This window comes from Euprymna scolopes, chromosome 9 (assembly GCF_053919585.1).
Source record: "Euprymna scolopes isolate OS-2025 chromosome 9, ASM5391958v1, whole genome shotgun sequence".
NCBI classification, from domain to species: domain Eukaryota; kingdom Metazoa; phylum Mollusca; class Cephalopoda; order Sepiida; family Sepiolidae; genus Euprymna; species Euprymna scolopes.
The window spans coordinates 70,250,526-70,266,057 of NC_136490.1; the positions used below are offsets into that span (position 1 = coordinate 70,250,526).

A 15,532-nucleotide genomic window follows, 5' to 3' on the forward strand; every position below is an offset into this window, starting at 1 on the left:
GGGCAAGCTTTTTAATCGGGTTTTGACCGAAAATTTGGCTTCCAACGTGCCGAAGTTCAAAAGATTTGACCTTTGCGGTTTCTAGCAAACAATTCAACCAATTTTGGGTCTAAACATTTGAAATTCTACATAGAGCGTATTCAGACATGCATCAAGTTTTTTAATCAGTTTTTGGACGACACTTGGTCTGCCAAGAGGTCAAAGTTAAAAGACTCTACCAAACTCCTCCGCTGATTTTGAGTCTAAACATTTGAAATTATAGATGTAGGTTACCTGGACATGAGGCAAACTTTTTATATATATATATATATATATATATATATATATATACATACATATACACGTAAAGTTATGAACAGTGCATAGGGCCCGAGCAAAGCCGGGCTGAACTGCTAGGATAGATATATATATATATGTTATCAAATATTAGTTTAAGGGGAAAGTATCCTCATGCCAAGTTGTCTTGCAAAATCCATGTAAAGCAAGACCTAAAACACTCAAATTTTGTGTCTAGTAGTTAATTCAAACCATTTTATATGCACATATGTTTGTAATTTGAGATGCCATTCAAATGTATATAGACACATTGAGCCTCTGAGGACTGGATTCACCATGAATCTACAATAAAGTTTGAAGATATGTCTATGTTAAATATATATCATTGGTATATATATATATATATTTTGAAGAATCGTTAACCATTACTTGAAAATATTTATTAAGCTGGCTATCGCATTTATTTCATCACATATATTATTTCTTTGTGACTATAGTAATGTGTTTTTAAAAATGGCAAAATATGACAACAACAGGTGAAAATATAAAAATGACATTAATTTCAGAGTTAACAGTCAATAGCTTCTCTTAACTAATATATATATATATATATATATATATATATATATATATATATATATATATAGTAAGTTATAAAATATATATGGCGATTTAGCTACATTGAATATTCCGTGTTTCATCTACTCTAGGACTCTTCAGGCTTAATGGATAAAAACTAAAATGACAAATTCATTTGATTTGGCAATGGGTGCCAGGGATTCTACAGTGGCATCAGATCTTGTGGGATTATTAATTCTATATACCCTCACAAGCATATTTGATACTACGGATATCGGCCCATATAGAGATGATGGACTAGCTATAATAAAAGACTACAAAAAAAGTCAAGGGAGATAACTTTAAAAAAATCATACACAAGGAAATGAAAAAATTAGGCCTAAAAGCAGACGTATCAGCTAACATAACAATAACAAACTTCCTGGACGTCACGTTAAATTTAGATAAAAACACATATGAACCCTACTTAAAAGATAACGCTACTCTAATATACGTAAACCCTAAGTCCAATCACCCACCAGCAATTATAAAACAGATTCCTAACTCGATCATAAGTAGACTCAGCAATAACTCAAGCGATGAAAATGCATTTAACAGGTCAACCAATATCTATGAAACAGCCCTAAAAAATAGTGGATACAAAAATATCGATATCAAATATAAGCAACTAAACACCAATAACTATAATAAAATTAAAAATAGAAGAAAAAGAACTATAATTTGGTATACGGTCCCATACAATCAAATGTTCAAAACAAAACTTGGCAAGAAATTTCTAGATCTTATTGAAAAATACTTTCCCGCAACCAACCCTTACACAAAATTTTCAATAAAAATACCTTAAAGTTATCCTACAGCTGCCGCGAAAGTTTAGAGATGATAATTAAAGCACATAATACCAAAATATTAAATAAAAACAATGTAAACAACAACAAAATAAACAATAAAAAAGGAGACACCATGACAAAAATAAAACTAACACTAGCAGAAATAATAATAATAATAATAATAATAAACCAACCTTGGACAACATCAGCCATACTAGAAATAAAAATAACAATACTAATAACGAACAAGATAAATGCAATTGTAGACACCACACACTTTGCCCACTTCAAAATAAATGTCTAACCAAAAGCGTAGTTTACCAGGCCACAATATTTACGAAAAGAAACCCGAATAACAAGAAATATTACGTAGGTATGACTTCCTCAGATTTCAAAACTCGATATTACGACCACAAAAGTATATTCAACAATAAAAAACACCGTATGAAAACAATGCTAGCAAATAAATATTGGGAACTCAAGGAAAGCGGACATTCGCCGGTAGTCGAATGGAAAATAATAAGATAAGCTACTACATGTAGAGACCTAGACAACCCATGTAGACTATGCTTTCATGAAAAATTTGCTATCCTGTACTTTAAAGAACCCCAACATCTATTAAACTGTAGAAGAGAAATAGCGAACAACTGTGTTCACAGAATAAAATTAACTCTAGGATAGCGATACAAAATAATTGTAAAACTAACAAAAAAAAAATAGAAAATAAACAGATAAATAAATTAAATAAACATGAATATACATAAACGATCACACATATATGTATGTATATATAAACTAACATAAAAAAAACCCTAACCTAGATTTAAAACAGGTCAAGAAACTAGATATCCAGACTAAATAGAGCACACATAAAGGAGCAGGTCAACCAGAGGTCAAATAGGCCTTTGTCCGGTAAGTGCATGTTCATTGGCTGATAGGAAGGGCGCGGTGGATACTAGAAAGCTGATTGGCTAACTAAAATCTCAATAGGAGGTGAGTATATAAAAACGACAAACAACCACAAAATTCGCACATAAGCCTCAAGAGTCCTAGAGTGGATGAAACGCGAAATATTCAGTGTAGCTTAATCACCATATATATTTCATAACTTACTAACTAGCTCTACCTACGTATTGAGCACTTTTGAAGTAAATACTTAAAGTTTACAAATAAATTTATACTTTTGTATATTAATTTTATGTGAGTAAATGAAGTAGTTTATATATATATATATATATATATATATATATATATATATATAGAGTGAGAGAGAGAGAAGATTTTTTTTTATTTATTGAAATTTTTATTATCTTCTAAATTATATCCGCATATACAATTATGTGTTGGGACGAACCCGTGCAGACATGACAATGTATAAAATAAGCTTCTCACATGTTGTACATGTGAGCGAAATCATTGGAGAAATGCTTAACAGACTGCAACTAATAAGTGCTTTCATGCTCAAAGTAATTAATTTTCAAAGTAATTGCTCGGCCATTATTAAGCTGAATCCTCTTTCATGTTGAATTATTTTCTATTAGTTGAAAATACTCCACAAAGAGTACTGACTATTACTCTCATTTGACATTATGACTTCTCAGATTTGGAGATTTAACCCATATCTTTAACATATTTCCAATGTTCATACATATTCTGTTCATTTTCAGGTTATAGTTTGGTGATTAAAATCATAATCCATAAAGCTACAGACTAATCTAAATAGGACATTGATGAGGCTCATGAAAAAGAATAATCTAAAATTCAAATAAAAACCGCTACCCCTTTTTTATATAAACAGACTCAAATGTATTAGAAAAGGATTTATTTATTCCTAGAAATCTATCACAAGGGAAAAACTATTAGATTAAAACGAATCCAATATCCAATGAAGTATCTAAAAATTAAAGAGACATAATTATTAAAATGATTAAATAATACACTTCTCAGACCAGATAACGTTTATGTGGGTGTCGTATCGTTTGTAAATGACTGTTGAAAATTAAAATCTATTTTAAACAATTACATTCAATCAATTTAATGATTAAACGATACACAGATAAAATTAATTTAACTGTTACGAAAGTTAGAATAAAAAAATAACAAATTAGGTAAAAATAAACAGCATAAACATTATGGATTTCAGGTTGCTGTTATTTATAAAGCTAAGAGTTAAAATAAAATAAAAAGTTGAAAATATTTTTTTCAATGTTTTGTCAGACGTTTAATAGATATTTTTTTTATTGCTAAACCGATTTTTTTAAATGATATATCGAATTATATTTACAAAAATTGCCAATAAACCGTCTAATAAACTCATGATATAACGGATAAAATACTAAGCAAAAACCTTAGTTCTAACATTCTCCCGGAGGTTGAAGGTTCACTCCTCTGTACAGATGATAGAAAATAATTGGAAATTGTTTAGAACTTTTACCTGGTCGTGGCTTAAGGAATGAGAGCCTGTAAATTTAATGTGGGTTAAATAAAAGGTTCCATTTGAAATTCCATACGGATTCCAGAGATGTTATTAAGTTCGTTCAAAAATAATATCGTTTTCTTTTTAGTTGAACGTCAAAAACGACAGTATTTTTTCACCAACCTAATAGAAAAATCGACAAGATAAATGTGAAGAAGGTCAAAACTTACATCAACTAAAACATTTGGAGAATAGCAGTAGTCCGTATAATACAAAAATTCTAAATTATCATCAACTCGAAAATTCAAAAATATGAATCTTTTCTAATCGACATTTCCTCCTTCTCTAAATATTAAAAAAAATACTAATAGATCAGTTTCACTCGATCTCTTTACTTCTGTAAAAAATAGAGACTATAAGTTTTTTGATCGTTAACAAGTAACTGTGCAGTGTGTGTTTTTCCTTTTTATTTAGAATTACATACAATATTTTTAGTTGGCATTGGGTCCGGGATCAAAACGAAAGATTTTTTAACTACGTTTTAATGAAATGTTTAATAATCTAACCATTAACTCTCATTGTTCAAGACAAAGACTAGTATTTAAATAACTATGAAAACAGATTTGCCAAAAACAAATAAAGTACAACACAGCATACATGCAGTGGTTGGAGTATGAGTTTTGAGGGTTTCACAATTTTATCAAGTTACGCCAAGACACCGATCTTGCTAATTATATCTATCTATCTATAACAGTGAACGTATCTGTCCAATTTTGGGCCTAAAAACTTGAAATTTTAGATATAGGTTCCTTGGATATGGATCTAAATTAATTACTTGATTTGAGCCCAAAACAATAAATGTTAAGGGGTCATAATCGGGGTCAAAGTTAAAAAATTGACAGCTTTTTTTTTTTGCTCACCATACACCTCCAAACACCCGGGCAACGCCGGACAGAAATGCCAGTATATATATATATATATATATATATATATATATATATATATATATATATATATATATATATACATACACACGTTGATCTTTTTAAACCTCTTAAAAAAAAAAAAAAGAAAAGATCAATATATATATATATATATATATATACGTTGATCTTTTTAAAATATTTAGATATTTTTACACTAATTTTATACATTCATACATATATATATATATATATATATATATATATGTGTGTGTGTGTGTGCACACCAAAATATTCCTTTTTGTTGAATATATTCATACTATTTAATTCATACATTTTATTAAAAATACTGTTAATCTAGAAAAAAATATATTTAAGAAAAAAAAACTTTGGTCTTTCGATAACAGTGCATATTTGTTTAAGTATTTCTTCTTTCCAAAGAATAGCTTGTCGTTTCAAGTTAACCCAGAACAAAGTATAGGAATATATCGGTGCTAAATTAACAAAAATTGTTGCAACTTACCGTGACCAAACCGAAACATATTTTAATCGACTGTACAAAATATAGAAATACTGCACTAAATATTATCACGCATCAAGCGTGATCACGATGCTCGAAAATATGCTAAGATTCCAATAAATAGACTATCTACAGGAAAAATTAAAAATACAATCAGATAATTTACTAGAACTTATCAAATGACTATGTTATAAATACATTGTGTAACACAAAATGATTCGGTAGCCTGATGTATCTTAATACAATCTCAATCCTTAAATTAAAAGAAAATTAAATATCCAATTTTAGTAAAAGTACAAGATTCGTGCGTGATTGGCATTTCATTCCACCACTAAAAAATGTGAAATGTTCAGGTCACGCATGTAATATAAAATTTTGATTATTTTTGAGAAATAAATACGATTTTAATTTTTAGTTATCTAACATGGACAATAACAACACAAATAAAACTATACGCCCAAAATAAAGTTTTCATTTTCTTTTTACTTATTTTATCTATGCAAAAACACACACACACACGCAATATATATATATATATATATATATATATATATATATATATATATATATATATATATATATATGATGAAAATAATGGAAATAGTATTCCGACAAAATAGAAAAAAATAAAAAAGGAACAAACCGTATTATGTGTTCACCAACGTTTCGTCTTTATTTCACCCAGAGGAAGTCTCGAAATAAAGACGAAACGTTGGTGAACACATAATACGGTTTGTTCCTTTTTTATTTTCTTTTTCTCTCTCTCTCTCTCTATATATATATATATATTTACACATACACACACGTACACACACACATATATATACGTACACACATGTACACACATACATATGTATATGTTTGCTTGTAAACAAGCGATTTCAGCACTAGAAAAGTGGTGGACGAATGTGTGTTTACAATTGACATTTTTGAGGTTTTTAAGGGCGTGGGTCGATGGGTAGAACTGCCGATTGTCAACCCGATGGTTCTAGGTTCGGCTTGTCTAGCACAGTTGAGTTTTGATACAACGAAACAGTACTGTATGGGGATAACTACAAATATACATATATATATATATATATATATATATATATTAATTTATTTTTATTGCGGACTATTACTTTCATCTTTATAAGTTGTTGTTTAACGACATTTCGGTCAACTATTCCTCTGGCCTCTATTAACTGCGCCACGGGCCGCGAAGGGCGATCAATAATTTAATATACATAATACTCATCTCAATAATGAATTCTAATTAAAATAATATATATACCATTTGGTACAGACCCAACCATGGAAGATCAGAAAATAAATAAACATGGACTTATAAGATCAAAAAAATCCAACCGCCCGGGCCCGTGGCGCAGTTGATAGAAACGTTGAATCTCTACAGTTCCAGATGATGATTGTCTGAAGATAGCAGATTCAATCCTACCCAAAGCCGGCCAGGGGCTTACTTGGCCAAAATCGTGGTGAGAGGACAACAATTATGGATGGCAGTGATTGCTGAGAATGCAGTTATGAGATTCGAAGTTCCTATCCATCACGGTTACCACCTGATGAAGGCCAAAGGAATAGTTGGCCGAAATGTCGTAAAATAACAACTAATAAAGATGAGAATTATAGTCCGCAATAAAAATAAATTAATATAAATAATACTCATCTCAATATTGAATTCCAATTTAAATGAATATATATATATATATATATATATATATATATATATATATATATACGAGGGGCGTGCAATAAGTAATGCCCCTGACCCACTTCAAATAGGAGTAGAGCAACGAAACTTGGCACAGTTATTAGTATTTCTCTACATAGGAACCACCCAGTTATGCATTTCTCCCATCGTTTGATGTAGCTCTGGAGACCGTTTTTGTAGAATACCCCAGATTGGGGCTCCAACCACGACATGACTTCAGAAATCAAGGCTGCATCATCTGGGAAACTCTTTCCTTTAAAAAACAACTTCATAGATGGGAAGAGGTGAAAGTCAGAGGGTGCAAGGTCAGGAGAGAAGGGAGGATGGGGAAAGATTCTATAACCACGCGCCTGTGCGTCTGATCTGGCGACATGCGAGTTGTGGACCAGAGCGTTGTCCTGCAGGAGGAGGGTACTTTGCTGATCTTGCCCCACCTCTTGCTTTTGGTAGCTTCTCTTAATTTCCCCAAAAGTGAAGCATAATAGACTCCTGTAATTGTGGTGCACTTTGCCAGGAAATCTGTCATCACTACTCCGTCCTGGTCCCAGAAGACTGTGAGCACGACCTTGCCAGCAGAGGGCTACACCCTTGCCTTCTTTGGAGGTGATGAGTCCGAGTGCTTCCACTGCATTGACTGGCCTTTGATCTCTGGATCATAATTACTGACCCAGGTTTCATCCTGTGTAATCGGTCATTTGAAAAACTTTGACTCATCTTCTTGGCACATCTCCAAATTCATCCTCGAACACTCGACGTGTTCTCGCTTCTGGAATGGTGTGAGCAACCTGGAAATACATCTGACATCTGGAAATCCATTCATGACCATATGCAAATGGTCATGAATGATAGTTTCCATAGACCCTGTACGAATATTGATATCTTGGGCTATTTGACGATTAGTAATCCACCGATCTTCCAAAATGGCAGCCTCAACTGGAAAGACAGATGCCTCATCAATGGCAGAAGGGGGCTACCAGGTCTGGGAGCTGTTTCCACAAACATCCGGCAATGTTTGAATTCACGACGCCAGCGTTTTACTAGATCATATGATGGGGCATTATCACCATGAGTTTCTTTCATTTCATCAAAAGTATCCGGTGGTGTGCTCCTTTCAAATACAAAACCGAATCAGTGCTCGTCATTCAACAGGCACCATTTCACACCTGACTCCGTCCAAACATCTGTAAAACAGACACCACATTGAATTCAAAGCTGTAATTTACCACACACACACTGTAGAGATATAAATCATTGCACATGCACAATTTCAGATTGATCAGAGAACTGGAAGTGAGTCAGGAGCATTACTTATTGCGCGCATCTCGTATATATATATATATATATATATATATATATATATATATATATATATATGCACACATATATATAATTATCTATCTATCTATATATATATAAAATTATCTATATGCATATATATAAATAGTTATCTATATGCATATATATAAATAAATATGTATATTATCTATATATATATATATATATATATATATATATACATAAATATCTATATAAATATACACAATATCGAATAAAATATATAAAATATCTATATATATATAAAATATATATAAAAATATATAAAATATCTATATATATAAAATATATATACAAATATATAAAATATCTATACAACTATATAAAATATAAACCAGATATATAAAATATAAACCAGATATATAAAATATAAACCAGATATATATATATATATATATATATATATATATATAAATAAATATATAAAATATCTCTCTATATATAAAATATTTATATCTATATATAAATATCTACATGAATATATAAATATCTATATGCATACATATAATATCTATATGCATATACATATAAATATCTATATGCATATACATATAAATATCTATATGCATACATACAAATATCTATATATATAAATATCTATATGCATCTATATAAATATCTATATGCATACATATGAACAACTATATGCATGTGCATAAATGTCTATATGCATATATATAAATAACGATATGCAAATATATAAATAACTATATGCATGTGCATAAATATCTATATGAATATATATATAAATATGAATATATATATAAATATGAATATATATATATATATATGTACATATATATATAAATATTTATATATATATTCATATTTATATATATATATATTCATATAGATATTTATTACTATTGATATTTATATACATGCATATTGATATTTATATATATATATATATATATATATATATATATTCATTTATATATATATTCATATTCTATATACATATATAGATGTTTATTTGCACATATATATATATGCATATAGGTATTTATTTATATATTTATTTATATGCATCTAGATATTTATGTATATATATGTGTATATATATATATATCTATATATATATATATATATATATATATATATATATATATCTATATATATATAGAGAGAGAGACAGAGAGAAAAATTTCTATATATATGCACATAGATATTTGTGTGTATACATATATATATATATGTTTATATATATATATATGCACATAGATATTTTATATATATAGATATTTGTGTATATATATATATATATATATATATATATGCATATGGATATTTTATATGCATATAGATATTTATATATATATATGCATATAGTTATTTATATATATGTATATATATATGTACATATATATATTTACATATATATATATGTACATACATATATATATGTACATATATATATATGTACATATATACATATATATATATGTACATATATATATATATATATGTACATATATATATGTACATATATATATATGTACATATATATATATGTACATATATATATATACATATATATATATGTACATATATATATATGAACATATATATATATGTACATATATATGTACATATATATATATGTACATATATATATGTACATATATATATACATATATATATATATGTACATATATATATATATATATACATATATGTACATATGTACATATATATGTAAATTTATATGTAGGTATGTACACACATATACATGTACACACATATGTAGATATGTACATATATATACATATATATATGTATATGTACATATATATGTACATATATATATGTGCATATATATATATGTATATATATGTATATATATATGTGTACATATGTATATATGTATATATGTATATATATGTATATATATATATGTACATATATATGTGTACATATGTATATATGTATATATATGTATATATATATATATGTACATATACATATATATGTATATATATGTACATATACATATATATGTATATATATGTACATATATATATATATGTGTATATGTATGTACATATATATATATGCACATTATTCATATACACACATTATATATACACACATTATATATATATATACGCAAATTATATATATACACACATTATATATATGCATACACATTATATATATATACACACATTATATATATACACACATACACACATTATATATATACACATACACACATTATATATATATATACACACACATTATATAAATGTATATACACAGATAATATATATATACACACACATTATATATATGTATATACACAGATAATATATATATATACACACACATTATATATATGTATATACACAGATTATATATATATATACACACATTATATATATACACACACATTATATATATACACACATTATATATATACACATTATATATATATACATTATATATATATACAAATTATATATATATACACATTATATATATACATTATATATATACACATTATATATATATATACATTATATATATATATACACACATTATATAAATACACACATTATATATATATATATATATATATATATACACACACATTATATATATATGTATATATACACATATATATATATGTATATATACACATATATATATACACACATTATATATATACACACACATTACTTATATATATACACTTTATATATATATACACACATTTATATATATATATACACTTTATATATATATACACACACACTTTATATGTATATATATATATACACACCCTTTATATATATACACACACTTTATATATATATGTATATATATATACACACACTTTATATATATGTATATATATATGCACACTTTATATATATGTATATATATATACACACTTTATATATATGTATATATATATACACACTTTATATATATGTATATATATATACACACTTTATATATATGTATATATATACACACTTTATATATATGTATATTTATACACACTTTATATATATGTATATTTATACACACTTTATATATATGTATATATATACACACACTTTATATATATGTATATATATACACACACTTTATATATGTATATATATATATACACACTTTATATATATGTATATATATATATACACACTTTATATATATGTATATATATACACACTTTATATATATGTATATATACACACTTTATATATATGTATATATATACACACTTTATATATTTGTATATATATACACACTTTATACATATGTATATATATATATATACACTTTATACATATGTATATATATATACACACTTTATACATATGTATATATACACACTTTATATATATATATATGTATATATAATTACACACTTTCTATATATATATATTTATATATATATATAAAGTGTGTATATATATACATGTGTATATATACACACACTTTATATATATATACACACAGTTTATATATATATATATATATATATATACACACTTTATATATATACACACACTTTATATATATATATACACTTTATATATATATATATACACTTTATATATATATATATACACTTTATATATATATACACTTTATATATATATATATACACTTTATATATATATATATATATATATACACACACTTTATATATATATATATATATATATACACACTTTATATATATATATATATATACACACTTTATATATATATATATATACACACTTTATATATATATACACATACACACTTTATATATATATATACACATACACACTTTATATATATATATATATACACACTTTATATATATATACACACTTTATATATATATACACACTTTATATGTATATACACACTTTATATGTATATATATACACACACTTTATATATATACACACACTTTATATATATATACACACTTTATATATATATATACACACTTTATATATATATATACACACTTTATATATATATGTATACACACTTTATATATATATACACACTTTATATATATATACACACTTTATATATATGTATACACACTTTATATATATATACACACACTGTGTATATATATACACACTTTATATATATATGTATATATATATACACACACTTTATATATATATATATACAGACACTTTATATATATATATACACACACACTTTATATATATATATATACACACACTTTATATATATATATACACACACTTTATATAAATATATATATACACACACTATATATATATATACACACACTATATATATATATATATACACACACTATATATATATATATACACACTTTATATATATATATACACACTTTATATATATATATATATACATTTTATATATATATATACACACTTTATATATATATATATACACACACTTTATATATATACACACTTTATATATATATACATACACACTTTATATATATATACACACACTTTATATATATATACACACTCTATATATATACACACACTTTATATATATATATACACACTATATATATATATACACACTATATATATACACACACTTTATATATATACACTTTATATATATATATATACACACTTTATACATATATATATACACACTTTATATATATATATACACACTTTATATATATATACACACTTTATACATATATATACACACTTTATACATATATATACACACTTTATACATATATATATACACTTTATACATATATATACACACTTTATACATATATATACACACTTTATACATATATATACACACTTTATACATATATATACACACTTTATACATATATATACACACTTTATACATATATATATATATACATATATATATATATATATATATATATATATATATATATATAGCAGGGTGCCTGGTATTGTCCTGTCATGAAATACGCTTCACTATGATATTTTGATTAATGCAGATTTCGTATTTAATTATATGACCCAATATATGTAATGATGTAAAATGTCTAATAAACTTCTGTTCATTATATCTCCAATTCTTTGCTTTGTCTCTCTCTCTCTCTCTCTCTGGATTAAATAGTATTAATACTAGGTGATATTTTCTGTTGTTTCTAACATACAATTTCAATCTTATGGAAACAGCATATTACAGGCAAATTTTACATAATAACACACGCAATGGAAACTGCGCAGATTAGGGTGTAATGTAAGTGGAATAAAGCTTACACCCAGCATATATTATCGCAGTTGTAAGCAAGGAAAAGTAGCGCTGAGAGTAGGATGTGAAAATATTTGCAGAAAACTCAATTGCTAGTTGGCTCGTAGGAAATAGGCAGAAATCTATAAGCAATAGGGATGAAATTTGTATGCACCATCATTCGGCTATGTTTAATTTAGTCTTCTTTCGGTATCTCAGTATTAATTCATTATTCTAATGTAACATTTTCGCATTCTATGATTTTAATTGTTTGTTTTAAAGAGCAATGTCACCGTAAGTTAATATTTTTACATAGTCTAGGCCTAAATAAAATCCACTAACAGATAGTTAGGTATAAAGTTATTTTCTGTCAATGATTAATAATATTTAGAGAAGGCCATTTTGTATTTCAGTACAAGACTAGCGCATTAGCGATTGTATTATCTGCTTCTAAACAGTAGGAAACTCAAATACAAACTGTCTTGTTGCTGCTGTCCTCTATTAAGAAAATGGTTACATTGGTCGACAACGTTGTTTAGGACATTTTCTTTTTATGGGAAGTTACTCTTAATTCTTTTATATATATATATATATATATATATATATATATATATATATATATATATATATATATATATATATATATATATACGTGTGTGTGTACATATAAACTTTCACTTAGTGAAATGGCCACATAATGATTCATAATATCTATTTACTTAAGACAATATTTGCTTGTGCCTATGATTATTTGAAAATTTAATATTTTATTATATAGATGTATGCATAGGCGTTTTATATATGAACATCGAAACTAACAAAGATTCGATCGAATGGCCTTTTGCCAGCAAAAAAATATGTAATATTATTAAAAAAAATCTTAACCATATTTTTATAACTGCTTTGCTTTTGATAAAACTGGATACTACTTGATTCAATACCTACTATTTACTGAAGGCCAGATCTGCTGAAAAAAAGTGCCGTTTGTATGTATATACATATATATATATATATATATATATATATATATATATATATATATATATATATGAATGAAAAGTTATTCCTGCACCTTTCTGTAGAATAACTCTGCAACGATGTATTAATGATAAAACCAGCGTTGGTGTAATTTGATTAGTTTTCTAATCACTGCTTTTAAGGGGAAAATGAACAAATGCATGGGAAAATGAAAAAGAGGGAAATAATAAGGTAAAGAAAAAGCGATAAAGGGCAGGTAACTTTGTCAGCATCCATTAATATTGCATGCAGTTTTCAAGTGTAAAGTGGATATCCTTCAAAAGCCGACGAGCCCACTGGCAACCATTATATGCGGTTTTATTTGGGTATTGATGAGAGTGAGAGAGAAGTGTAAGCAGCAAACACTAATGTAATTATTAATGCTTGCAAAGGAAAAAAATGTTAACGATCTTGACAAATAACCCAATATTACACAATCATTTATCGGTCATTGGAAAAAAATTTGCAATTAGACCCCAATCAAAATCCAGGCAAGTGCTAATGCAGCGTACTGACAATATAAAGGAAGGTATACATCTCAAGGAAGGGAAAGTATTTTTTTCCTCTTGTTTTTGATATACATAAGAGTTATTATTCATTTCTTTTTTCCTTTCTTGACAAAAATGAACCAGCCAACTTGGGTGATAAATGAATGTCATGCATTCAAATAGGGATAACATTTGGCAGGGTCTAATGACCAAATTTCAAGAACATTGTTACTGGCTC

The 15,532-nt window shown here is 26.2% G+C and overlaps 1 protein-coding gene across 17 annotated transcripts in view; it reads right to left on the reverse strand.

Moving 5' to 3' along the window:
* Positions 1-15,532, reverse strand: part of LOC145284706 (uncharacterized) — a 2,222,015-nt gene that overhangs the window by 574,380 nt on the left and 1,632,103 nt on the right. The window contains exon 1 of one of the 17 annotated variants that reach the window (XM_080133613.1): positions 6,185-6,244. The exons of the other annotated variants lie outside the window; for them this stretch is intronic. The gene's annotated coding sequence lies outside the window, so the exon portion shown is untranslated. Of the gene's footprint in view, positions 1-6,184; positions 6,245-15,532 lie in introns of those variants that run through there. 17 annotated transcript variants of the gene reach the window in all.